The sequence below is a fragment of the Lepisma saccharinum genome, chromosome 1, assembly GCF_977018435.1.
Source record: "Lepisma saccharinum chromosome 1, izLepSacc3.1, whole genome shotgun sequence".
NCBI lineage: Eukaryota > Metazoa > Arthropoda > Insecta > Zygentoma > Lepismatidae > Lepisma > Lepisma saccharinum.
The window spans coordinates 180,621,772-180,648,644 of NC_139229.1; the positions used below are offsets into that span (position 1 = coordinate 180,621,772).

Consider the following 26,873-nt stretch of genomic DNA (forward strand, 5'->3'; position numbering starts at 1 on the left):
ATCTCTCTCTTTCTTTTTATCTTTCCTTATTCTCTTTCTTTTTTCTTCTTCTCTCTCTCTCTCTAACTTTCTTTTTCTTCTTTCTTTCTCTCTTTTTTGCTTCCTTCATTCCTCTTTTTGTCTCTCTTGTTTCCTTCCTTTCTGTCTTTCCTTATTTTCCTTCTTATCCTTGTCTCTCTCTCTCTCCCTGCTTCTCTATCCTTATTTTTCTGTTACTCCTTTCTTCTCTTTATTTATTTCTTTCTTTGTTTTCCTATCTCACTGTCTGTCTTCCTATCGAGCGTTATCTTCCTGTCTCTCTTTTTTTCTCTTATAACCCCCTCCCTTTCCCCTCTCTCTCCAAGGAAGAACGCAGCAGTTAAACGTTTGTATTTGTACGTACATTATTGACAAGTGAAGATACTTTTAAAAGGAGTAGCGCCGCTAGTGGCAAGAATGGCCATCGCTCACGAAATTAGTGACTACCCCTCTGTCCCCTTGGACCCTCAGTTTTTAGAAAAACTATTATGACTATCAATAGTTCCGATATATTAATTACACTGCAAGTAATACAAGTTTGTAGCAGAAGCAACTTTCCTGTACGTTATTAATGCTCACTACTTCATAAAGTGCATGTCACTTCTAAATATGGCATACTAACTTAAACACGATCAATCTGATTTGTTGATATTTTGGCATGAAGAAGAATTCGAAGTAACCACAAGCACTAAGTAATAAGGCAGTTCAAAAATTACGATAACTGTGTTAGATTAGTGCAATGTCAATTTTAATTCATTCATAATTTCTTTAATTTTCACCTGTGCTCTTACGGAGAGACAAGTCATGATTAGAATCCTATTTTACAGGTGTTATAAAAATGTGGTTTAATAATTAAAGAAGATAGTGTAGCACGATGCTGATATAAGAAGTGAAAAAAGTCAACTTCAAATCAAACTAAGTGTCGCTCGCAATATTTATTGTGATATTTTTTGTTGATTCGCCATTTAATTACATATATTTTTCATGTTAGTGATATTATGACTAATGTTACAATTTGCATACGCTTTCCCTGTCATTAAAAAATGCAACGAGCACTCTTCATTTCTTCATTTTAACTGCAATGAAACCATGAAATACGACCAACCACTTACTGCGACAAAAGAGCATGATGTTCAAACATAATTATACTGTACCACTTGATACATGACTGCAAACATCTTAAAATGAATATAGTTTGTTCAAGTATTATATCTTTTCAATGGTTGTTAACGTAGACAGTCCCGAAATAATATCGTCTTTTTTTCTGAATCTTCACTTAATGCTTAACAATATTATATTATTAACAAATACTCTTCCCAAATTCCAGACAAGGAACAATAGCTCGAATCGTTGTTGTTGTTGTTGTTGTTTACCGTGGATAATCTTGGTTCATTACATCTATTATATGGAGGAAACTACTGCTAAGTGTAATGAAAAGATTGATAAATCTACAGAGACTCCAGCATGTGCAATTCCTGCAGATAATGGAGGATATACTGTTCACCCTGCTCCTGCACCACTTTCTACAACTGTTCCTGATAATAGAAGAGTTAATGATGGTGGTAGTCAATATCTTATGTTATTTAATCGTGGGAAGGCTATATCAGGGGCTCCGAGTATTAATGGTATTCATCAATTTCCGAATCGTCCAATTATAATAGGCATAACAATTGCCATTACGTGTAAAGTCAATACTTGGACTATCATTCACGTAACGCTTTGTAATTGGTCTAACGTTTTCGATCCTTGCTTTATTATAACTTGAGGACAACAGAACCACTAAACCTATTTTGGAAGAAACATTGGATTAGTTCCTTTCCCACTAGGAAGCTCGCAAGATTTATATACTTCAAGGAAACAACAGAAGATTCCGACTGTATCCTCTAAGCCAAGTTGGATCAATTCCAGAGACACATTTTACGAACACCATTAGCCTTTGCGAAACTGCAAATATCTACAGCAATAGCATTTTCCAGTCGATTACACAATACAGTGGACATGACATCGGTTGTTGGTCAGTGAACAGCATAAATAAGAGATTTGCGACACGTTTGAGTTTGCCATTTCCATCTCCATATAAGAACACTTTTTCCGATTGTATCTCCAACAGTTGACTCAAGCATTTTATTTCATACATATATGCGAAAATTTGAAGCAAATGTTGTAATATGTGGTATTACAGAGACGGGCAGGAATTCATACAGGATGGAACTGCACGGGATACTAAACGGACACGACGAAGTAACATCAGGGAAGCTGGATTATAATTGTATATAAGGTTACAAGCTCACTACAAGCAAAATATACAAACACTGCAGTGGCGTATACTGAGTCCAATATCTGGGCTATCTTACTATGTCACGTGGTCCTAGGCTATGAATAGAAATAAGTTTACCAACTCCTAAGAAATCAGGTTGCCAACTCATATTAAATCAGGTTGCCAACTCATAGGAAATCAGGTTGCCAACTCATAGGAAATCAGGTTGCCATCCCATAGGAAATCAGGTTACCAACTCACAAGAAATCAGGTTGCCAACTCCAGAATCTCATTCATTATTTCACTGATATGAATAATTTTATTTACAATTTCTTATCGATTTTCCTCCTGTATTTTATTCTCTAGACTTCAGGCTTCGCAGGTAGCCTAGCTAGCCTAGAATATACGCTGCTGAAACACTGTCCAAAATGTAGGACAAACACTTGGAATGACTTCAAAATGGTAGCGATTAATTTCTTAAGCAATGTTAAAGATAAAAAAGAATTGTAGAAAACTACATTGCAAAATTTTAGATCGTGGATTGCAACGTGAGTGTAAATATTTCTTTCTTTCATGCCCAACTGATTTGTTTCCCGAAAACTTAGAAGAGTTTGGTGAAAAGCACAAGGTTAAAGGTCTCAGTTGAGCACTGAATACGTGGCAACTACCAAGGAACTTTGAGTAAAAATGTAATGGCAAACTAATGTTACATGATTAGCATGCGTTAGCAACGAGCTTCTATACAGTTGACAACATGAACGTTTGAAGAACACTGAGCTACATACATTTGCGACGTACATTGAAAATTTCTATTCTCGTAATTATATTAATAATTTAAAATATTCCACTGTTTCATTTTAAGGTATTAGGCAAACGTAAATTTGGGGGAAAAAGTTTCTTTTTCGTTAAGAATTCAGACATGAAAGCGCGTAATGGAGGTCATTTTCGAATTCACATGTAAAATGTGATCAAAATCACATTTCAGATAAATTTGAACAGAAAAGAAAGAAAGTTTTAAAATGAAGAACAGTGTAATGTATCCCTCGACTATGGTAGCCAAAGATATTCAAGGAGTCACGGCAGTCTCGTGTTCCACGGTGATCTGTTTTATTTTGATTGAATCTTCCGAAGCACGGAGCACCGATAAAAATCTAATAGACGGTCGATTGGCGGCTCATTTATTAGTAGCGGGGCGGCCATTAAAGGGAAATACTGCCAGAAATGCTCGGCTGGAAGTTTGCCACGTCTCCTGCTCATTTCTGTAATTAATCATCTCAAGAATTTCAAAGCACCTTCTCCATGTCCTTGGCCAAGTCTGAACCCATCCATATACCATTGTGTGCTCTGCATAAGAGGGAACTGCTCTCAGGAACAAGTTCCGTTCTTAAAGAGTGGGTCGAGAACAGGTTCTTTTGTGCTCCTTGTAGAGAGAAGATGATTTCCCGCGCAACCGCCGCGAGGTCGTGGTGTGTGTTCGCGGCCGAGCTTTGCCCGATGCCGGAAGCTCTCGGTTGCGCGGTGAATCATCCACCCTTCTTATCTGCAACCACCCCTTTCGATTACAAAACCTCAAGAATATCTATAATACCTGAGTTGCAGGGGCGGCTTAATGAACGGACGACCCGAACGAATGACCGAGACTCCTAACCGGGGCATTCCCCTTGATTAGCGCCAAAACCTTATTTCTGATTACATAAGCATGGCTATTTTTTTGAATTTATATTTAAGTCCACTTTACGCACAGAAAGGCTAAGCGGGACTGTACCTACAGTTTAAAGTGGGATCCGAACCACTCGTATATTCACCGGGTGCGTGTGCATTTATTTTAAAAAGAGTTGTATTATTTTTGACAAGAATTAATTTAATTTACTGCTGTGTAACATACGAAGCGTATTGAAGAATCATGTAGGAATTTAAACTGAGATATTACTGTCATTTTGATGTCATTGTGTAAATATTAAATAAACATATATCTGCAATAAACGTGCTGTTTAACAGTAACGCTTAAAGTATTTTTAAAATAAGAATACTATTTTTCGTCTTCAAAACCATAAACATACAAAATGGTCATGTTTTTATTTGAGGAAGGTTGAATGTAGGAGAACCAGGGTAGAAAGTAGGGGGGGCGCTAAAAATCCACCTCACCCACGCTGCTAAGTTGCCTATTCACGCATTTGGAATTGAGAATTATTTTTACCAAGTGACCAGGCGCGTATATTCTAGTCTACCTAGGCTATCGCCGAAGCCCAGATTAAATACAGAAAATAATCGACTATCAAATGTGACTGATGCTTCACTCACAAACAACGACCGCGGGGAAAAAAATGATAGTATAAAACTCGCTACTCCTGTGCACCGTACTCCCACGAGGAGAGGAGGGGGAGAGTGGACCATGCTTCCTTATGGCCCGAGCTGAACGGAAGAAAAAGGCTGCGCGGGGATTTTTCGTCCAAGGTTTGTCTTCCTTGTGCTCGCTCTATACATGGGGATGGACTCCTTTCCTTTAAAACTACCACCAGGCTTCAGCGGTTAAATTCTTCCCCGCCTGGAGGCGGTCGGTGACGTATTTGTAGTGGCTTCTTAGACAGGGAACTCTTCGTTTTACAACGGCGGTAAAACCTTACAGCGATGCCAATGCTCTAACCAGCATGGGATTTTTCCCAGGTAAGGGAAATTTTGAAACAAAGCTACTATTACAGGAACGGGAAAAGAGTGGCTGGCATGTGTTAGGGAATTTGTCCTCTAGGCCAAAACAAGACTGTCCCATCGAACACATGCAGAACTCACAGGCCACTGACCTTCAACCAACAAACCACGCTTTACGATGTTTTCAACCAATCTGCTGCTTTGATTATAATTGGCTGGGGTAGACTGACTGGCCGGAGATGACAAAAAGGCATTTTGTGAGTGGAAATCGCATTGAAGGAAGTTTAAGAAAATTAGGTTTAAGTGTATTGAGTGCGTGAATTACGTATATATGTTTTGAATGATCTGGGCTGCGTCGTGTAGTGAATGAAAATGAATGATATAATTAACGAACTATTGCCGAAACAATTTACTCTGCTTTTGCATGAGGATAAACTTCAAATCGTGAAGATATGCAGGCCTCTGGAATCGCAAAGAAGAGAAGAATGGATTTGATTTGTTATTTTGCGTTGCTTTTCTGCCACTTTAGCTAATCGCGAGGATGAGTGACGATACTATGAAATGCATGAAGGGGCATTCACAAAGAATACCCATGTCCATGCCTGTATTTGAATCCGGGTCCCCTGGCGTATAGTGCGCTGTGTTAATAACCATTTTACCACAGAGGTTGCCAAAAGAAGAATGGAGTTCCTTTCCAAATTAAATATTCAAGGTAAGAAGTTTATTATACGCGTATATTTTATTCTCGCACGTAGGCCTACATAAATATTTCACAATATGGGCCTCTATATTTTATAAATAACCATGAAATATTTGAAATGTTTTCCTTATTGTTTTTATATTAATGATACATCGTTATTTTTATAATTATTAATAAATTGTAATGTATGTATTTTAATCGCAATCTCACATCACCTTAAAATCAACGAAATTGAACGAAAAAGAGCCTCCCATTTGAACATTATGATAAAAAGAGATAGCTCAGGTTTTAAACCCAGCATACGCCACTGAAGTGGTGTGTGTTGACAGAGTTATCAACTACTTTAGAATACACACACAGGGAAACCAAATGGGCTTTGGGAACTTCCTTGGGTGCCCAGGGGGGGGGGGGGTCATCCAAAATCCAGCAGAAAAATTATGAAATAATACTCTGATATAGTTTTGAGTTCATTCTGGAGAGTTCCCCAAATAGAGGAAATTTTCATAAAGAGTGTGTGAATTAGTTCCCATTAAATATTCCAGGCGGCAGCACAAATGCAAAAGTGTGTAATATCTGCCAGATGTGTGTAATCTCAACTCATTATGAAATTCGAATGTATGTACTAGAACCCAGAGATGGCCAGAAAACTACGTAGATGACAGAATAAAGTGTCCCGTCAGGTTCCGTAATTTTAAAATCTCCCAAACATTCTGTTTGTGTTTGTGTGTGTGTGGGGGGGGTGTATGTGTGTGTGTGTGTGTGTTAGGGATGGACTGATATGAAACTTTAGCCTATACCGATAATCATTATTCTACTGATCTGATTAAAGAAATGCAAATATTCCTTGAAGAACGTGAATGATTCATGAACCTTCTTATTTAACATTTTTAACAGTGACTGCAATGAGTTTTACCTTTCAAAAATTAATTGTGTAATTAGACTTTTAGTTTACAAAACCAAGGAAAATTAATTACACGATTATATTAATAACAATAACAAAATGCGCTACGGCACCAAGGGTCCCGGGTTCGAATCACGGCCTGAGCATGAGTGTTATTTGTGAGTGCCCCTTCATCATTTTCATCTTATCATCACTCATCCTCATCGTCGCGATTAGCCAAAAGTGGCAGGAAAGCGATGCTAAATAACATAAACAATCAATGAATCATTAACAAAATGGCTGGATTTTCAGGCTACATCGAATTGATAAAATTATTATCGATAATTTTACCGATAAACTGATATGCCTATATCGGCCGAAACCGATAGAGTATCAACTAAGTTATACACACGCACACACACACATACACACTGTGATGTGCAGTTCTGGAAAACAAACAAAATGAAGTTTTGAAGAAAAGAGATTCTAAGGGTAAATCAAAGAGGGTTAAAGACCTCGTTAGGAAGAAAAATGAAAGCAAATTCAACAATAAACTGGCAACTTCAGCCACAAACGTCAATGCTCTTTAGTCTGTGCTCTGTTCCTCCAGTCACTACTTCAAAGATGAAAAAAAGTTTTTGCAACAAATGTTCATGCAAAATTCTACATTTATTACAACCATAAAATGGGTAAGGATTGCTATTTTACGATCCTCGCGTGGTATATTCAATAACTTTGACAGAAAGCTGTGTGCATATTCGTCATTTTTACGTAATCGGGCAGAAAAAAAACGGCTTTCCCCCAACTTCCTATTTGCCGATTTGGACATTCTGGCACGGTCATGATTATTTGTATGAGGTGTTGTCAGATCTTGAGATTGCAGTTTATTGGTCGTCACAGATACGTCTCGTTGGGCCACACTTAATAACTGGTTGTCTCATTTGGACATTAGACAAAACGCATCTATTTTATTCCAGTAGTGTTCACCTCGAATCACCTTAGACATAACGTACTTTCATACATAGGGCCTAGAAACCACCCCCAAGAAAAACTGCTTATATTAGCTTTCTTTCAGGAAAAACAAAGTATGAGTTTAGTTGTGGTTTGCTATTATGATAGTAATAATGATGATGATAATATGAAATTTACTGAAATTATGAAGTTATGAACATATTTTCCCTTTATGTTTATACTAAATTAAGTTAATAAATTCTCATCATATACAGCTCCGATTGAACGTGCGAGGTACTGATTTATGCTATAAGTAAGTTGAATCAAAAAAAAAATGGACATTTCGATTTTCAATTTCTATTTTGGTTATTTTACGTCCTATCGTACCTCATTACCCGGCCTGCGTGACAGAGTGGTTAGCACATTGGGCTTCGACCCCAGGGATCCTGAGTTCGAATCCAAGGCTGGGTATGGGTCTTCTTTGTGAATGTCTCTTCATCATATCATCACTCATTCTTATCTTCTCGATTAGCCAAAAGTGGAAGAAAAGCTAAGTGAATTAAAACAAATCAATCAATCGTACCTCGTTGGCAAATCACGACATGATCGACGAACTCATGAAATAGATTATGAGTCAAAACACGCCGACGCGGTGACTGAGCGAATGAAGTGGTCGACTTTCGATCTTACCACCGAAGTTCCCAGGTTCGAATCCTGGTATGGGTATAGATGTTCTTTGTGAGTGTCCATTCATGGATTTCATCTAATCATACTCATCCTCATCTTTATTGTCGCAATTAATCAAAAGTGACTGGTGCACCTTGCGGTTGGGTTGTCTTGTCCAGAAAATTGTTCAATCCAAGTAAATCAGGTGTTTCCAGCAGATGGAATGTAAATACAAGTACGAGACAAACTAACAACCATGCCTTAACCAGGATTCGAACCTATGAACAATAGTTCCGTAGTGTGATGCACTAACGACTTCGCTAAATAGGTCGCACTTTCTCGAATTTTAATGGCGAAAATGGAGTTTTGGAGAGAGCATAAGTTTTTCACTCCAAAAGAACCTACTATACATAAATGCCAATTTCTTTTCCGCCGGTCTCCTGGCGGACTGGTTAGCACATCGCACTACGACACCAGGGGTCCCTGGCTGTAATCCTGGCCTGGGCATGAATGTTTGTAAGTGCCCATTCGTCAATTTCATCACATCATTCCCATCTTAGCAAATTAGCTATAAAAGTGGCATAAAAACGGAAGTAAAATAAAGCAACTCAATCAATCCCTCTTTCCATATATTGTTTCTACTTTAACATTTCCACCATTGTTATTGTTGTTATTTTGGATAAATAAATACTTTTAAAATGTTTTGTTTAATCCTCTCGATCATTTGCATGAAACTTTGTTTACTGTTTTTCCTTCTTCCTTCACTACTTCGTTCAATTATTATTTTTGGAACTTCATCTCTGACTTTTCTGCCCGGGGGCAAGGACCCCTGTTCATCCTTCTTACCGGTTGCATCCGGTTCTGACTAAAACACGGACGCAAACTCTCGCAAAGTTTGACTTTGCCGTGACCTCGGTGCCTCCAGATATTTCATCTTTAACGTCAGTTATTCTGTTCCTCTGCGCGGTCTTTTGTCTTCTCCGGAATTGGATTTTCATCATCCACAGAAGGTTCTTGCATCCGACAGGTATAATTATTTCAGTAGCCGCCCTCTTCTCGTCTTGCAAATCTTGGGGCACCTCAGAAAGTCAGGTATTCTCTTACTTGTTGGGAGGTTTTAAGAACTTTGTAAACACCTGTCAAGTTTCACCCCCACTGAATATGATAATGCATCATGCCCTATGTTGCTTTCAACGGAAGAGGGCATGTGTTCACGGTTCTCAAAAAGTAACAGAACTTGATTTGGTGATTTTTTAAGTCCACTTTGTGCACAGTAAGTATATCGGGACTGGACCTACAGTTTAAAGTGGGATCAGAACCACTGTGTGCCTCCACTGGGTATCGAACCCGGGCCTACTTGATTACAAGCCGACAACGCTACCACTGCGCCATCTGGGAGGCCCAAAAGTAACAGAAAAGTGACGCAAAAAAGGAAAAGTAAACTACAAAAAGGAGACAGTAAATGTTCAAGTAGACTAAGCAAAATTAACGACAGGTTCATGTTCACTGCCTATTGTGGCGCATTTTCTATTTGCAGTGTCTATTTTCATAATTTTTGGTGTCTATATCACACGTTTTAGTGCTCTAAATCTTAGAAATTGTATTTCTTTTAAATGACTCAAATATAACGCCTTTTTCTATTCTTATTACAAGGTGGCGCAAAAGTCATCACCTGATTATCTTAGCCTCTAGCTTGGGTTTTAAGTTAAATAAAATAGGTCTTTTTGTGTTAAACTTTTATTGATACTTGTAAGTTTTATGTCCTCAATTCTTAAACATAACATCAAATATATGAGCATCATTCGAATTGATGCAAATTTGGGCTCTTTTTATTGAGTTTTCCATGGTGTTGGAAATCTGCGGGGAAATGTTTTCAATTTCTTGCTGAGTATTGTCCTTTAGTTGCTGTAACGTCTCTGGCTTATTCACATAAACCAATGACTTCAAATATACCCAAAGGAAAGGATCTGGAGCGGTCAAATTCGGTGGACCTGGCCGGCCATGGCAAATCACCAAAACGGGATATTACCACTTTATCTGTGATATTACTCTGCCCGGAAAAGTGTCACGCAAAATTGTCACACTTTTTCCACGTTCGTGTGGGGTACACTTATCCATTTTCGCACACAATAAATTTCGTGAGTATCTTCTATTTAACTGACAAAATACTACTAATATCAACAACAAGATGTCAAAATAAAGGTCAGTTCAAATAGGATGATGACTTTTGTGCCACCCTTTCTAATGAAACGATTTTAATGAAGAAAATCATAAGATTAGAAAGATCTCGAAATGTAAAAATTAAAACATTCCCCTCTTTTACTGCACGCTCTATGCATTTTCTCAATTGAAATCCTCATCTAGGCAATCGTGAATGGGCTACCTATCGCAGTGCTACACGAGTGTACGCTGCTTTTTGCAATGATGCTGGTGTGGTTTTGAATCCTGGTAACACTGAATTTCGTGCCTCCTCTGTTGACTCGATTCATTCATCCTCGTCGTGGTGATTCGACCTAATAGGACAAGGAAGCATATACATAACTAAAAATAAGTATATTCGTCAAACCTGGTTCCTGTCATGTTTGTACAGTGGGATGCATGAGTATTACCGTGCAAATTGTCCATGACTATTTTCATTGATTTTTCTCTGGCATCCTATGGGTTTTTAAGCGATGGATTTTTATGTATGCTGGTGCAGAAGTTATCTGCAGCTTGTTTTGAGTTGTCTTTTAATTATTGAAGCTCTCATTGGGTCAAATAAAGTGCACGAACATGGTGATGGACAATTCGCATGGTAAAACTCATGGATCTCACTGTACATGTGGCGCCTTATCAGAATTGTTACAATGCTCATTGCTGCAGGTTCGATAGTGTTAAAACCGTAACATTTAGCATTGAACTTCCATGCTAACAAATACAGTAGCAGAGAAGAAATAAAAGCTTTAGATATTTATTCTTGGTGTTATAATATTTTGCCACGAAGTGCGCTGCTGTCGCGAATTGATCAAACTTCACTTCTTAGAATTATATATGCATTTGGAGATCGCGCCAGAAAGTAAATTGATTTAGCCACAGTAACGGGTTATACGTGATGGAAACCAAGCTTTATGAATTATGGGTTCATTAATTTTCCAACAAGCCATTGAGCAGAAAATGAGCAGACTCCATAACTGCGAATGACTGGCTTAGTTATTGTTATGTGTTTAGTTCGCTGCTGCAAATGTCTTGAAGCAGTGGAAAGAGTAAGTCGGAGGAAAATATCGAGGAAAGAAAGGGGAGGGGGTGGGGTAAAAATAGGGTCACTACAGCCAATGCGTTATCGTTTTGTACAGCGTTTTCCTTTTTTTTTTTTTTTGCTTCCCATACACACAAAAAGACAACGACTTGCTGGCTGCAAGGATGAAACGACAGGGTTTTGTTTCCTTCTCGTTCAGCAGCATATCCCGAGTTCCAGTTTGGGAGGGGGAAGGGAAGGGAAGGGGTGTTTTCGCCAAACTTTCCCCAACTGTAGAATCAATCGAAGGGACTTTCTTGGGAGATGGTCGCAGGCGCTTGGATCGCGTCCAGGCGCCCGACGCCTTAGATCAATGGCGCCCGGCCTGTCTGCGAGAGGAGAAGCCACGACCGTAATTCAAACGCTCGCTCGGCAACATCTCATCCCCAGCACATGTTGCGGACTGCACAGGCTCGAATCCGCGTTTCAACTAGGCGCAGGACGAGCCGGCGGCGATGGGAAATTTGGACCAAGTTGCTCTCAAAAGAGAGAAGGGCTTGATTTCTTTGGATTGAACAATTTTCTGGACAAGACAACCGAACCGCACGGTGCACCAGCTGAGAAAAGAGCCTGGTACTAAGATTGGCCAGATGCGGATCCTGGAGTGCCGGGGTCCCGGATGATAATGGATCCGGCGGGCAATCGTTTCTGGAATCATGATATTTTCGGAACTGAGTAACCCGGATCTTACATTTTTTTGGCCACCTCTACTTATATAACCGTATACAGGCTCTGTCCGAAAGGTACAAAGTACAGACTTGAAGTATGGTCTTGACGGAAGTGACGTCACCTAGTACAGTTCGAAAGCGCCAAGCACAAGTGCGCACAGCTCGAAGCACAGATAGCTGCTGACTAGTTCACGTGATTTTCGCACTTGTTGCTCATTTGTTTAAAATCACGAAGGTAGAAAGCCAGCAACACAGGTTAAATATACGTTATGGGCCAGCAGTTGGTTGAAGTTCTTCTAATGTGTGGAAATGTATGTATAAGAACAATTTGAAATGTTATGTGATTTCTATGGTGAAAAACAAGGGGAAAACAACATGTCCTCAGTTTTATCTACTGATCGTATTTGGCGCTGCAGTCGAAGTGCAATTCGAAAGACTTTCCTTTCCAGTCCACGACTTGAAGACCATACTCAGAGGATGCTCGCTCCAAGTACGGTCTTGCACCTTTCGGATACGGCCACAATCTGGGTAAAACTTGAATCAAGTTTTTTTTTTCCTTGCTGTCAAACTTGTCCCAACAGATGGACAGAGGAACATAGCTCAGGGCTACATTTTTTTTGTTTCAACCACTCCCCCTCGTGTCCTCGAAAGCTTTACTTACGAAAGGGTATTTTCGATTGACCATCTTTCAACATGGATGTCCTTACAATTACTGGCAACATTTAAGAGGCCTGTGGTGGTCACACACCTCGACAAGATTGTGAAAAGGATAAAGTTCGACTTCCTTTAAGGACTTCAATGCGATTGGCGACAATTTAATACTTGGAGTTAACGCGAATGTTAGGACCAGTAGCAGTGGCGACGATTGGGTTCCAAAACTGGGGAGGGGGGGGGGGCAAGGTGCCGAAACTAGGGAGCAAAGACATTATATTTCCCTTTGTAGATTTGTAGATAAGGTTTAGCATATTGCCGAGGCAAAAGTGACGAAAGTGGGTGGGGGGCAACTGACCCCCTCGCCGCCACTGACCAGTAGAAATAACTTTTAAAGCTCTTGTGTTACATATAAACTTCCTGAGCCCTGATGGAATGAATGGAGCCGGAGAATGGCACTTTTTAACACCTCTTGCACGTAGACCGAGCCTTCTTTCCACAACCCCACGCCTCAGTCCTAAGCGTCTCATCATCACTAACCTTAAAGCACGCAAATATTTCTACAATGTTACAGTGTTCCAGCCAAGGCACGCTGTATCCCTCCCAATTTAAAAGGCAATAATGGATATGATATTACGGGAAAGTTTTTGTTACATGTAGGCATTTGTTTTCTACTTCGTTTAGTTGTTGTCTCATGCTCAATGCGATGATTGTAAAACGACAACAAATATTTAACATAATGATTGAACGACTTGTCGCTTACCCACCACACTAGCCAGATCATCATCATCATCTAGACATTTGACATGAGAGAAGGTAACTTTGAATGAACCATGATGCGTATAGTATAGCTATAGTTCATGAAAATCTTAACATTTTTATGGTAGTATGCACATTAGCATGATTGATTGATTTGGTTTATTTTACTTTGCTTTTCTGCCACTTTTGGCTAATCGCAAAGATGAGTAATGATATGCTGATATTGATGAAGGAGCACTCACAGAGAACACCCACACCCAGGCCGGAATTCGAACCGGGGTCCCTGGCGTTGTAGCGCGCTGTGCTAACCACTCCGCCACGGAGGTTGTCCTACTGCAACTTAATTTATAATGAAGCCTAATGAACGTTCTTCTGATTAGAGATTCACTTATACTTTCACACTCTCATACTGAGTTCAGAAGATAAAACAAAAGGCACACCCGATTAATACGTGGATTCCGAAAAGAAAGGGGAATAAGGAGATTGAACAGAGAGAGAGGGAAGAAGACAGGGCAATAACGAGTCATTAACGAGAGACAGAAAGAGCAATTAAGACAAAGTACTCAGAGAAACTGATCGGGACTGAAACTCCCCGTTAAAGTGGATTCCGAACCAAGATGCCACCACCAGTGATCGAACACGGGAAAAGAGGGGCCGGACCCTGTGGCCGAGTGGTTAGCACATCGCGCTGCGACGCCAAGGGTGCCGGGTTCGAATCTCGCTCGGGCTTGGTTGTTTGTGAATGTTCATTCATCAATTTCATCATTTCATCACTCATCCCCATCTTCGCAAATTAGCCAAGAGGCACAAAACGCGAAGTAAAATAAACTAAATCAACCAATCAATCAAATACAAAGGGGGAAAATGAGGGAAAATTCATTAACCGAACGTGAGAGATAAGACAAAGATAAATGAAGATAAATAAAGAATTCGCACTAAAGGATTCAGTTTCACAAATGATTTCCTGCGTTTTTATCGCATTTGGACATGACAGCCCTGACAACTCCAAACATTGATTTCCGAATCGGCAGCGACTCGCAAACCACCCTTTTCCTGAAGCGTTATGCAGCGAAAGTTTCATCTCCACTCTCACGCCATGTTAAGGGTGGGTATGGTCCTCCTCTTCTTCTTCCATCACGCACCAGTTCGCGCGTGTCGTGCGATTCACCCATTGCATGAGAGTAGAGACGCCCGCCCACGCTATCTCGCGGAAAAATACGTCCGTCGGCCTATTGGCACAGATTTCCACCGCATTTGTAAACATCCACACACTATCGCCAGCTGACGGAACACCTACAGTTTCCCGTTTTACGTAACTATGAGAGCGAGTGCCTCCTCCCCAATCCCATTTGGGGGAGGCGTGATTTACGAGCACGCTGAACCCTATAGGTTTCCCAATAAGGCAAAATCATTTTTTCCCATTATACTGTTCTGACAACATGAAGCTAGAGCCAAGAGAAGTCCATCGGTGTGTCAGAATCACGTACGTCACAGCGATTGCTTAACTTTATACGTCATGATGCGACCATCCCTAATTTTTAGATGTCAAGGTGTGTCTATAGCTTTTTTTTAGTTGTCAAAGGGAGTAACTGCTTAATTTAGACATCAAAGCGGGCGACCGATTATTTTTAGACGCCAATGTGGAGCGATCGCTTATATACAGATGACAATTTGACCTGTTGCTTAATTTTAGACATCAAGGTATACTTTCATCGCTTCTTTTTAGATGCCAACGAGAGCAATTTATTAATTTTATACGTCAAGGTGGGGCTGTGGCTTATTTTCAGACGTCAAGATGGGACGAGTCCTTAATTTTAGACGTCAAGGCGTGTCGACCGCTTCTTTTTAGTCGTCAATGGTAGAATTGCTTAATTTTAGGCGCAAAAGTGGAGCAATTGCTTATTTTAGACGTCAAGGTGGGACACCTGCTTAATTTTAGACGTTAAGATGGACCGAACACACTTTAGACGACAAGGGCAGCCTGTTGTTTAAATTTAGACGTCCAGGTGCGTCCATCGCTTTTTTCAGTCGTGAAGAGGGGCAGATGCTTACTTTTAGGCGTCAAAGTGGAGCGATCGCATATTTTTAGACGTCAAGGTAGGAGCGATTGCTCTCTGATGATGAGATGACACTCTCATGCTTGTTAACAGATATGTCAAGGTCTGCATGCGTGTGTTGTAATTTTGTTTGCATGCGCTGTTTTTCATTGTGGTCAAGTAGCGTGACCTTTACGCTTTATCACAATAGTCTCTCGGCGAATTGATCCAGAATCAATGGAAAGGTCGTTCAAATTAGCTTTCTGCAGATATATCGTGATAGAAACAGAACTTATGGATTCGGATGGGTTTACGTTTGAAGTCGTACACTGCTGTTCACTGTTCGGCTTGCAGGCCAATGGCGGATTAATGACCTACCCTCGCCGGGTGCGAAAGGCCTTTTTTGTTGTTGTTGTTGTTTGCTAGATTCATGGAGCGTTTGTTGTGTTTCGTATGTCATATGTTGTCTCTAGCTTTGACAGCTTATTTTAGACATCTAGATGGACCAATCACGTATTTACAGACATCGACTAGGGTAGGCATGTCCAACGCGTCGATCGTGGGACGTTTTTTGGTCGATCGCAGTTATCTATTGTAATTATACGAATATACGTTATTTGAATTCAACTTCTATAATGTATAATGGATTGATCCATTTTTAATGCAAATGTCAGATTCTGAATGTTTGTCACTGCTATTCCTTCCCTTTTTTTTAAATGGCGCAGTTTTGAACCCCATCGTCTTTTGTTCCCTTACCGGCGCTGCGGGTATGACAGCCGTGCAGGCGAAGTTTCGCGCTGACTGCCAGTCGCCTTTCTGTGCTTGTGGGAAAGCGACTACTTTTTTGTAATGGTAAAAGACAAATGTTGTTGTTTAATTTTTAACGCCTCAATATCATTGCCAAAAAAGGGCAATTAGAGCGTTATTATAAAGCACTTCTTACCAATAAATACGATGCCGATTATTGTCCAAAACTGACATTCGTAAAGCTAAACTGAAAGAACTTAAATCAAATTTAGTTGCTCAACAACAATTTATGATGAAACCAACCTCACAATCTATCAAAGCTACCCTGTGTTCCTTCAAAGTTAGCCACCTGATAGTTAAAAATTGCAGTTCGTTTACCGAAGGAGAATTCGTAAAAGAGTGTTTTCTGGAAATAGCCGATAATCTTTTTGAGGGAAATAAGAACCAGAAAGTGATTTCAGCTGCTGTTAAAGATGTTCAATTATCAAGAAACACTGCCGTGCGGCGAATCGAGAAAATGAGTCAAAACATAACTGTCTGTTCTGACAATAAAAAGCACTACTTCATTGAAGTTGGACATGCCTGGACTAGGGGAAGGGGATTGCTTATTTGAAATTGTCAAAACGATTGCTTAATTCTAAACGTCAAAGTGCGTCCATCGCTTATATTTTTTGCCAGCAGGGGATTGACCATTTAGACGCCACATGAAGTGGCCAAACGTCGTTAATCTGGTGTTAATCGACGATTTATTCTACGTCTTGAAGCGGATGACTACACCCTCATCCTTTAATCTGTCAATTCAGTTTTGCTACCGAAGCTTATAGGTTGAAATCTAAGGCATCATCATCGTCGCGACTAGCCTAACACATGGAAAAACGGCATTAAATATGCAAAAGTACCAAAATTAAAACGAAGCACTGAAACATGTGACCTTCGATAGATTTGTTGTTTTAAGTCCACTTTATGCACAGATAGGCTAATCGGAACTGGACCTACTGTTTAAAGTTTTATCCGAAACACTGTGCAATGTGCCTCCACCAGGTATCGAACCGGCGATAAGGCGACGATGTTACCATCGGGGAGGCCCTTGTGACCTTCTAGAAGCGAACTCGAAGTCCTTGGTTACAATACAAAGGTTTTTACTATCATGCTTCAGAGAGGTCCTAACTAATTTTGAACGTACGTAATTCATGTGCACTTATTGTTATTTTGCTTCGTTATTCTGCCATTTCTTGGCCAATGGGAACGGTACGCGGTTCAAGTCAACCAGTCGATGGAAACCGTTCATTGGAACTGCCGTGTGGTACAATTTCAGTTTTACCCTTTCGGTTATTTTACGTCGCTTTTTTGCCTCTTTGGTTATTTAGTCATGAGTATGATAGATGATCTAATAAAATCGATGAGAGGACAATCATGCATTAATGCCTTAACCGAGGTTCGAACCTAGGATACCTAGCTTCGTAGCTCGTTAAGCTGACCACTCCGCCACGAAAGCAAACTCGTGTCGTTCAAGTAAACATTCCACTTTATGAGGAAGACATATACTTAGGGTTACCAGATCGCTATGAGGGAAATGTAGGACATTATGTTCCAAAATGTAGGACATTGAGTCAAAATGTAGGACACAAAACATTCACAATAAATAATACATATTTCTATAGAACACGTTATAGAGTAATTTAAAATTGACACTTTTCAGTAAAAAAAAGATTTGTTAATGAATTCTTTAATTCAAAATTTCCAAACTTGTAATTATACTAAACAATGCATCTGTTTTAACGGTACTTCTCAGAGGAGCCAATATTTCCCAAAATTGCAGTCAAAATATATTTATGAGAGACTGAACAGTCAAACTCTTTGATATTATATGGACCAGTACCAAACTTCTTACAGACTTTATGAAAAAAAAAAATCTCTCGTGAGTCCGTTGTGCTGATGGTAATGAAAGTAGTCTTTGCATTATGACCTGTAATGGCAAACAAATATTCAGCAATTACCATAGAAATGGTTCCAGAAGTTTCATCTTGGGTAGTTTTTAGTTGAATAACCGGGTGTCTACCAAAATAACAAATCCAAAATTCTTGAGTTTTTCAGGATTTTTCTTTTTACATTTATTTTTCGTTTTTGTTTACCTAAGTAGGGGTCGAATAAATAAAGGTTAAGTTTGAAATTAGCAATTAAGAAAATAATATTTAATAAGAAAATCCTACCAAAAGGCTGGTTAAAATGTAAACTGCAGCAGTATAAAACAAGAGATTTAGACCTATTTTATCTATTAATGCATGCTGGACTGCATTTTGCATACTAGCGAGGCTCTGGCGTTTGGAATCACAGCCAGTATAATCTTATGTGGGGCTCGTGTTCTCGTCCCTATGTGTTTGTGATTGTCTCTTCATCCATCTTATCTTATGGCCATTCATCCTCATGTTTGCGACTAGCCAAAGGGGCAGAAAAGTTAAGTAAAATAAACTAAATCCACTGATCAGTCATTTGGATAGCAAAAATTCTTGACCACAAGTATAATTTTTTGACTTTTTATTGACTTCTTGACATACTTTCTTTATTTTTTCTTGATTTTCACGACTTTCTTTACTAGTAGACACCCTAAATAACTTCGTTCTCTAAACACCTGCTTTGCAATCAAGATAATGAATAAGAATGGGAAAAAACCTTGTTTCATCAGTATAAACCCCAAGGCAAGAAATTACCCTCATGCATTGAACAGTCGCATCATCAGAATATGGCCCCAAAACTTTTGTTCATTAATTGCTTCCGTTTTTCCGTTTGTCCTCTAGCAGGATAATATTTTATTTTATTTTTCAGCAATGACTGAATCAAAATAAATGCCACTATTGAGTTTGAGAGTGCAGTCCATACATGTAACTTGCATGATTTCTCTTTGTTAAACTGAAACACGTATTTCCCTAATTTTATTATGTGACGCTCATGAGGACATTTATGACATTTTTCAAATTCCTCCCGGACGCCGGACACAAGGCTAAAATGTAGGACATGTCCGGGAAAATCCGGACGTCTGGTAACCCTACATATACTGAGGAGAGGAGAAAGTCGTTCACACTCTTGCTTTTATTAGCGTGTCTTTCTACATAAAACATGTGCCCGCCTCTGTGGCTAGTGAAACACTCTCTAATGCATGAGATCCTGCAGGTTTGTACGAATCTGGGCAGCGGATGTAGCCTATTTATTCCATTACTGCAGTGCTTCTCATCCTACGACGCCAGGGTCCCGGGTTCGAATCCCGGCCTGGGCATGGGTGTTCTTTGTGAGTGGCCCTTCATCAATTTCAACCTTGATAACTCGAACTTAAGGGGGAAAATAAAAAAGTCGAGGTATCAAGGATTTCGACTTACCAAGGTTCGAGTTATTGAGGACCAAAATCGCCGACTTCGAGTTATAGAGGTCTAAAGTTTACTGACCCTTCTGAACGTTCGCACGCACACTAAGCACAATGATGGTTACATACACGGCAGGGTGGAGGAGTTCAAGTCCCGACACGATTGTTGATCACCTCACATTGTATGTATACGCACCCTACACTTCGACTTATTGAGGTCCGTGCGAATAAAACTTCGAGTTATAGAGGTGATTAGAATTTAACTTCGACTCATATAGGCTTTTCATAGTCCACGGCATTCCATAAACTGTACAAAAATTCGTCTTATCAAGGTTTTATTCGAGTTGTTGAGGTAAAATTAGTATTGAGTGTTATTGACAATTCAAGTGGATTACAAAAAATTCGACTTATCAAGGAATTCGAGATATTGAAGTTCGAGTTATCAAGGTTCCACTGTATCATCACTCATTCTAATCTTCGCGAGGGTCTCCCCAATGGCGTAGTAGGAACGTCGTGGCCTTGTAATCAAGGGGTTCCGGGATCGATACCCGGTAGAGGCACATGGCCCAGTGGTTCGGATCCCACTTTAAACTGTAGGCCCAGTCCCGATAACCGTTCTGTGTTTAAAATGGACTTAAAAACAACATGTACCTAGTTATGTACCAGCTTGCAATGTACAGTCACCGACATAAAAAAATGGGACACCTAGATCCTGAAATACTCACTTCCCTGCAATGCGTTAGGCGTGTTGTCCAACTTTACTGCGATGGGCTAACTTCATTAGCAACTCTTCAGTAACTTTTGCTATCGCCATAGAATTAGCAACATACATAACGCATTGTAGGGAAGCAGATATTTCAGGATAAATGTGTCCCATTTTTATTGCCGGTGACTGTACTTTGGTCCTTATGTACCTGCAGCATGCGTAATCAAATATAACAATCATGGAAGTTTAATTATTACCAGGTGCTGACGAGTACGCATTCATATACAGCAAGGAAATTGTACACAATATGAATACACATATTCTGAAAATCCGGAACTATTTTCTTACTACGCATAAATCTTAGAACCAGTACAGTTGGAGAATGCGGAAATAAATTAATCAGAAACCATAAAAAGGTGGTAAACAAAATAATTACCATTTTCATGAGATGCAAACATGTATCTCCAGGAAGAAATATTTATGAAACAAATAGTACGTCTTCATATTATTTGTGGTTTAATCACAATAATTAATGCACGTGACTGCTGTGTATTCGTCTATGTACGTACGTCCCTTCCATTTACCGCATATGAGACCATTTCAATTACGTAGTTGTAAAATTCTAACGTTGGAGATGGCGTTACAATTTTGTTTGAAAAGTGTTGCAAGTTTCTCGATTCTTGTTTTCCTGGGAAAAACATGGTAATTTAGACTGAAGTTACACGTATTACCTTGAAGTCAAAATACTCCATTTTGTTGCATTTGCCTTGATAGTTCGCAGAGAAAATTGGTGCCAACATTTTTATTCCAGATTTTCTCTGCAATAGTATAAGTAGAAATGCTGAAAGAGGATCGTTCAATGACGAATGACACTGTCTAGGCATTCATGGAATCACATTCGAGAAAATCTTAATTGTATTAAAAAAGTATCTTGAGAGTAAAGACGGCCAAGATGGACAATGTGTGGATTCTTCACGTGCACGATTAAGCGCACAGACGAGAGTTTCACCAGAGTTTTATGTATACCCTTCTGTGTATAGGACCGGTGGCAACCCGCATCGTGAGGAAATTGGGGAGCTACGAGTGAGTAGCGGATATCTTCTATAACGGCTGAGGGTTCGACGTGCTGACCCCACGTCACCCCATTACCGGTTGAAGATCTCAACACCTCTAGGTAGGATTGTGGGAGGGAGACTGGCAGTCGAGAGATAGGCCAAGGCTCTTACGGACTGTAGAGCCACGGGTTATTATGTGGTTTTACTTTCTATATGTGTGTGTCCCAAAATTTTCGGGTTTATTAACATTTATGGGTACCTTTGTTAGCCTCCTGAGACCCGATGAGCGAAGTAATAAAGAGTCATATTTGTGTTTTCGCAAATTTAACAGTTATTTAGTAAATAATCGTGTACATCGTTTATGACATGAAAACCAATTCGACTCTGTCCCCTCAAAGTTAGCCCCAAGTTACACCAATGTAGCTTTAGATTTAGATTAATTGACGATTCGGTTCATTAATATTAAGCCTTTCGAGAGACTCAATTTTGGGACCTCTAGCAACTTCTCATTGCACAACATTAAACCACTAAATATGCATGGTAATAGACGATTTCAGACGCCACGAGATTGGAAGGTGAAGGTAGCGATCACTTTTAGATATCAAAGTGTGCAATCGCTATTTACTCTTGTATTAATTGTTTATTGCTAGTTTTAGATGCCCCGGGGGACGTATACCACCTCTGCCCTCGTAATACTACAATGATATCAAGTATGAACGTCACGAGTAGGTTGGAAGGCCAGTCGAAGATCTAAAAATTTAGTCTAAAATGCAGGAAACAGTTTTTTAATAATTTACCACTTATATCAAGGAATAAATGGTTCCATGAGTTTTCAAAATTCCAAAAAAGGGGATTCTATGTGAGAGGACCTACAATGTCGAAAATTCGCCATAAATTTCTAAGATTTTTCCTGAACGACGCATCTAAAAGTTAAAAACAAAGTATAATAAGCATATATTAAGTGTATGAAATAAAGAAAAACATTCAACGTATGTAGTGCATCGAGTAGAAGAGTCTATACAGTGATAAGATGATAATAATATTGCGGATAAGATAATAGTTATTATTATTATTATTATTGCTCTTATTATTAGTTTATAATAATAATAATAATAATAATAAGTGGTCTCGTATTAGCTTTCATATCAAGAATCTGACTCTTCCCCGACATAAATATTGCCGACTTGGAGGAGTGGTTAGCACAACGCGCTACGGCGCCAGAGGTCCAGGTTTTGGAACGTGGCCTGGACATTGGCGTACTTTGTGAATGCCCCTTCATCAATTTCATCGCTCATCCTCATCTTCACGATTAGTCATAGGGTTGCCAGACGTCCCGTATATACGGGATTGTCCCCTTTTTTAAAGAAATGTCCCGGTGTGCCGGAAAATGTTCTCGGGGCGCCCATTTGTCCCGTATTTAGCTGAAGAAAAAACTAATTAAAATTTCAAAATCATTTTATACAACAAGAAATTAATAGTAATTTATAACTAACCTAATTGGATACCAATTACCATTTACCATTCAATCCTCATATTAACATTGGCGTAGAACTGCTCATTGTCGATTGTCGATATGTCGAAAAAGAAGCGACTCACGACAAAGGCAGTTCTGGTTCTAATACAGCTATCACTTGCTTTTTCCTTGGTCAATGGAATCAGAGTGGAGTGGATAATATTCAGGTCTTAGGTGATGTAAAAAGTTCTCTTTTATTTCGTCATGCAAAAAAGAAAGTGTTCTTATAGTAAAGATTATTCTAAACAAAGGTCCTCGTAATGGACGCCCTTGTAATCAAGGGGTCCCGGCTTCGATACCCTGGGGAGGCACATAGTGGTTCGGATCCCACTTTAAACTGTAGGTCCAGTCCCGATTAGCCTTACTGTGCATAAGGTGGACTTAAAACATCAAATCAATCAATGAAATCTTAAAGGACGCCAAGCGTTCACTCAAATATTAATATATTTTGTCAAAATGTTAAAAATTCGGCATTAACAATGCTTTAAACTTCAATTGATTTTGTAATGTTTAAAAATGTTATAAAATAAAATTAACTATATCCATATATCCCGTTTTTTTATTTTAGAATTCTGGCAACCCTATTAGTCATAACTCAAAAGTGGCAGAAAGGCGAAGTAAAATAAACCAAATCAATCAAGCATTCATTCAAATTCAAACACATGTACAATTCCACTTGTACCAGTTTCGTCAAAGAGCTTCCAAGTATCTATTGCTGGCGACGGACTTCAGGTGATCGAACAAGCAGTGCTCTCCAGCAAGGTGGGTCCAAAGAGCAGTCGTTCGGTGGGAAAGGAGAGAAGGGCGCCACCTTTTCTTCCCCCCTATTCCTGTCTCCCGTCTAGAAAATAAGTTCAGCAGCCGTTGTTGTCGTCGTTTATTGAACGTGCCGAGAACATTTGTGAGAAAACGCTTGCTAAAACGAAAAGAGACGCAAGTTTTCCTTGTCATCGGCGCTCTTTTCAGGCAAAATGAAAAGAACGAAGGTCGTTACCGTGGTCGATCGTGGCGCCATCTTCTTCCACACGACGGAACTAATGCAAAGAGTAACGGTGGCAAGTTCCATCCACGATGGTATACGTATCGTGAAGACCTAGAAAAATTCTATACAGAAATTTTCCGGGGATGAATTCTTCTCACTGAGTTACAGCCGAGAAACAATTCTGATGCCATGGTAAACAGTGCAGCGATTCAGAAGGTTGGTGCACGGTGTCAGGGAGAAACGAAAGACTGAAATTTTATAAACACGTCTCTACAGCAGATTCTGTAACGATTATATTGGTTTCCAATCTATATACGTACCTTAATCACCAACTTCACTAGGTTTCTCATTGTTATCAGAAGCGTAGATTGAGAGGTAGATTTATTTTCGAAGATGGACAAATTTGAATACACAATGATACATATATACGAACGTAAAAGGTAAAAAGGTAAAGTGTTCCCCTGTGCATAGCACCACGCCATGAAGGCGTATAGGGGGTGTGGGGGTAACGCCCCACACTTTCTTGATCCGGTCGTGAGTGGGGTGATGTGATCAGCATCACGCCCCTGACCGCCTTTACCCCCTAGGGTTTCCCCCAGGTACCCATGTTATTCGACGCTGGGTGGACGCCGGGGCCGCTCCCATCGTTAGAAAAGTTCCCGGATTTGAACCGGCCGGGGATCGAACCCGGGACCTTTAGCATGGTACATATGCATAATAGTTATATGCCTATAACTTGATATGACTTAAATAATATATTATTTTTAACCACATACGCATGCAGTTTCTGTGCCATATTCAATTATTGATTAATTTGGTTTATTTCACTTCGCCTTTCTGCCACGAAAATGAGGATGAACGATGATGTGACAAAATTTATGAAGGAACATTCACAAAAAACACCCATGCCCAGGCCGGAATTCGAACCCGGACCCTTGGCATCGTAGCGCACTGTGCTAGCCACTCCGCCACGCAGTCGTTTACTGAAAAGATTAAACTGATCTGTACACATAGCTTTTTTAAATATATAATTTGGAGGGTTTTTAATAAATTAAAACTTCCTCTAAAGCACGGAAAATTTTTGTTGGGGTCGAGGGTAAGTTTCTGGAGGTTAGTGCCCCGCCCCTGGATAAACCTTCTGGCATATTGAAGGATTTTTCTTTCTCGAGCAAGTTTCTTGGCTGCAAAGTATGGTTGGTTTGTGGTGCGGTGCTCGAAGCGAAATTGTTACGTGGGAGGAATTTTGGTTTGAGCGTTTGGGCTAGCGCGGTGGGGGAAGATTCTTACATGTTTCAACATCTTGTCGTTGGAATTGAACGTGTGGAAAAAAACTACATTATCTGTATTTCTCTATGTTATTTGAAGCACTCTTTTTGTGCGTAACTGATCCTTGGGATGATGTAAGTGTATTCGAAGAGAGGAGATGTAGATATTCTACGAGGTGGCAAATAGCCGTGCTCGAGAATCAACGGAACCAGAAGACCAGGGTACTATTATAACGGGCAACACAAAATGCGCTACGTCACAAACTCAATGCTCAGCATGAAGGATTTCAATTACGCTTCTCACCCACAGATCGTGAGGTACCCTAAATATTTTGAAACTGAAGGAGAGAGTTTTCTTCTTGTTGTTTCTCTGTGTTTTGAATCTGTGGAATTGGGTCGCTCGGGCAGCTTATCGCGTGGGCCCCCAACAAAAACTGTCAAGGGAACCGAACTGGAGCAGAGAGAGAGAGAGAGGCGAGAAAGATGAGAATAATGGATGACGAGGGTATATTGAATGCCGCAAAAGAGGATATATATTCCCTCATTACTGTCGCTCCCGGACTCGAAAGTTTTCCACAACTGCGTCACATCCGGGAACAAAGTTTCGTCTTTCATGGAGCCGGAGGCGGTGTCTGGACGAAATGGGGCGGAAGTTAACATTTTGTACAGTTGGCATCAAAAGTGAGCTCACTTCCGTCGAGAATCCCCCTTGCTTGTAGGCAACCGGAATTACACTGAACTCGGTGAGGTTTCATAGCATAACATGGGTTGATGGGATAGGTAGTTTTTTTCACGATCATCATGATGGAAAGCACGCCGGTGATCTGTCCCAATGTGGAATTGTATTCACTCGGTGTACATAAAAAGAAGACTTGATTTTTCATGCATATTTATGAAGAGAAGATGAAGACGGATAGGAGCTGTGGAGGCAGGGACTCGGACATTCTCGATTCCGGCGACAGTGATGCAAGATTCTGCCGATCAAAGAGTCTCGTTTTTGGAAGCTACGCGAAAATGTTTCTTTTGTCTACATCCAAATGAAGCAAAAACTGTTTAAAACGAGAGCATAATTGTTCAAACTTAAAAATTATCCTGAAAAAAGCGATGGCAGTACAAGGATGTTGAATTGACTTTTCCTTTGACCCAGCAGTAACGCTGTCTCTTTGTAAGCAAGGGGTCGTGGGCGTGTTTAGTCCAGCCGCACACCGAATCCGATGGCACGGGACGAAACGCAACACGACGAGTTACAACGCAAGACGAGTCAATTTGTTGGCTATAGTCTGATAGAAGATTTCGTCCAAATACACAGTAGGTGTAGTGTAGGTCTGTCTTTTATAATTTGGGACGCGGGTAACGATGCGTTATAACAGTTTACAGCAGCATTGGGTATGTAGAATGATGTACCAGTTTATATGTTGTGAATTGAATATGCAGGGTTAGCCTAAAAGTGATAGGCAGTTTAAACGCTTTATAAATTGACATTTGTTTGTAACATCAGAAAGCATTTAGTACTGTTGTATAGAGAGTGTCTTCAAGTTTACGACCTCCGCTTTTCGTTTGTCTTCGTGACGTCAGCATCACGTAAGCACCTTTGACGTTAAGTCGAGCAGTATGGCCACTGATTGAATTTGCAAAAACAAATTCTGTTACTATCGTGCAGCGTCGTTTTAGAACACGGTATGGCAAACAACCATCCACAAGGCAGTCAATCTACGATTGGAGCAAGACATTTAAGGAAAGTGGT

General features: G+C 40.0%; 1 protein-coding gene across 1 annotated transcript in view; it reads right to left on the minus strand.

Annotated features, from left to right (window-relative positions):
* Positions 1-26,873, minus strand: part of fid (class I SAM-dependent methyltransferase fire dancer) — a 102,466-nt gene that overhangs the window by 42,993 nt on the left and 32,600 nt on the right. The gene's annotated exons all lie outside the window — the stretch shown is intronic.